The sequence below is a fragment of the Aegilops tauschii genome, chromosome 2 (genome assembly GCF_002575655.3).
Source record: "Aegilops tauschii subsp. strangulata cultivar AL8/78 chromosome 2, Aet v6.0, whole genome shotgun sequence".
Taxonomy (NCBI): Eukaryota; Viridiplantae; Streptophyta; class Magnoliopsida; order Poales; family Poaceae; genus Aegilops; species Aegilops tauschii.
Window position 1 is genome coordinate 612461710 of NC_053036.3, and position 2441 is coordinate 612464150.

General features: G+C 57.0%; 1 pseudogene; it reads left to right on the plus strand.

The window, feature by feature from the left end:
• Positions 1-284: 284 nt before the first annotated feature.
• LOC109754935 (receptor-like protein 32) lies at positions 285-2050 on the plus strand (annotated as a pseudogene).
• Positions 2051-2441: the final 391 nt, after the last annotated feature.

Here is a 2441-nt window from a genome sequence, read left to right on the forward strand (position 1 = left end):
TCGGAACCAAATACAGTACTATTCGTTGTTTCCTCTGTCTTTCTCTGAAACTCTGAAGCGGGCATTGTTCTGAAACACTGCGTGCGTGTGTGTGTGTCACAGAAAACAGAAAACAGAGAGCGAGTGAGATTGTGAGGGTCTGAGCCTACTCCATTTGCCCGCAGTACAGCCAGCCATTGACCAACAGCACCCACTGTCTCTAGCTCGCTCAGTCACTCTCCTCCTGCTTGCACTCACCTCACGCATTCCTACACCTCGCCGGCTGGCGGGCTCCCTCCATAACCATGGCAACCACCAGCGGCGCCTGCCTACGTCTCTTCCTGCTCCTCCTATCGCCGCTGATCAACTTCTGGTCCTCAACGGCAGCGGCAGAAGCGGAAGGAGAGCAGCCAGTGCACGACCTCTTGCTCAGCTTCAAGGCCTCCCTGCATGACGCCTCCGGCGCGCTCGCCACCTGGTCCAGCTCCACGCCCTACTGCAACTGGTCGCACGTCACCTGCAGGGGTTCCAGCTCGTCCGCCTCCGTCGTCGTTTATCTCCAGGGCCTCGGCCTCTCCGGCGACATCAATGCCTCCGCGCTCTGCCGCGTCCCGAGCCTCACCAGCCTCAGCCTCACGTCCAACACCTTCAACCAGACCGTCCCGCTACGCCTTGCTTGTCTTCCTCGACCTCGGTTCCGGCGCCTTCTCGGGCCCGCTGGCGGAGCAGCACCTTCAACCAGACCTCAGCGGCAACAACATCGAGGGCACGGTGCCGCCGGGCCTCGCGGCACTGCGGGGGCAACCGCCTCTCCGGCGCTGTGTCGCAACCTGACCAGCCTCCACTACCTGAACCTGTCCGGCAACCAATTCTTGGAGCTCGGCGAATTGGCCAGCCTCAGGTGGCTCTTCTTGCCGGGGTCAGGGTTTAGCGGCGTGACCCCTGAGACCTTTGTTGGGTTGGAGCAACTGGAGGCTCTTGATCTGCCCATGGAAAGCTTGACAGGAGTCGTTCATCCCCTCCGGGATTCGGCCAAAAGTTTCAGAAGCTGCTGTGTCTGGATTTGTCGCACGATTGCTTTGCCCGGGCCGTTCCCCAACGCCAACGGTACGTGTCGACAAGCAGCAGGTGCCTGATGCGGCAGAGGTTCGAGGTGCAGGGCAACGCGTTCACCGGGGAGCTCCCCGCCGGCCTCTGGTCACTGCCATCATTAGCAGGTCATTCACGCCAAGAACAACCGGTTCTCCGGTTGACAACCCCGGCGGTGTGTCTCGGCTCGAGCAGGTTCAGGTTGACAATAACAGCTTCTTCCGTGTGATGCTTCAGAGCATCGGCCTGATTCGCACCATGTACCGCTTCACTGAGTGAGCTTAACGGCAGATTGCCGGACAACTTACGCGAATCCCCCGCGATGAGCATCATGGCATCTCCCACAATGCCATCTCCAGTTCGATCCCTTTCTTCAAGAACTGCAAGAGGAAGGTATCTCTCTTCTGACTTGAAGAACTGCAAGAGGCCGGTATCTCTGTTCCTGTCCAGCAACGGTCTCACCGGCCTCTCTTGAGGACTTGCCGGTGCTGACCTACATTGATCTGTCCAGGAATGGTCTCACCGGTGCTATTCCTTCCGGCAGAGCTCCAGAACCTGAAGATTGCATTGCTCAACGCCTCGTATAAGAGCTGGTCTCGGGCCTTCCTCCCGTGTTTCTTGAAGGGAACCCAGGTATGTGCGGTCCTGGGATGCCGAACGACTGTGATGCGCCATTGAGAAAGCATCAGCGACTAGCACTGGCAGCGACAGTGGTGTCATTCTTACAGGATTGGCGCTGTGGTATTTGCAGGTGGATACATGGCGACAAGTCCTGCCCATGGAAGCTGGTGCTTTTCAACCCAATCAAGATCACCGGAGCGGAGAGGACGACGAGCAGGAATGTGATTGGAAGAGGAGCATTTGGAAAGGTCAATCTGTGAAGCGGCTGTTCAGTTCGGGCAAGAAAACACTGAGACAAGTGAAGAATAAGATGAAAGTACTGGCGAAAATCCGGCGCAAGAATATTGGCTTCTTGTTATGACCGGTTTAACATATAACCGGAGGAGGCCGGCAGTAGTTAGGGGCTTGACCCACAAGTTATCTTAGGCTACAAGTTATCTTAGGCTATTCGTTTTGAGGTTATAAATATTAGTTGTAAGACACCTTTTTAAGATTAACCAATAAAGATATTTCTATCCTATTGCCCGGCTCCAAAGGAGCCGGAACCCTAGCCACCTCCTACCCTAATCGCCGCCGCACCTAAACCCTAGCCGCGACGGCGCCCACTCGCCGGCGCGCCCGCTCCAGCCCTTGCCCTCCTCCACCTTGTCCCTATAACCTGCGTAGCCGCACCGGTAGGAACCCTAGTCCTACCAATTTGGTATCAGGTACCCGGGTTTCGACCATGTCTTCGCCACCACCGCCGCCGCCGC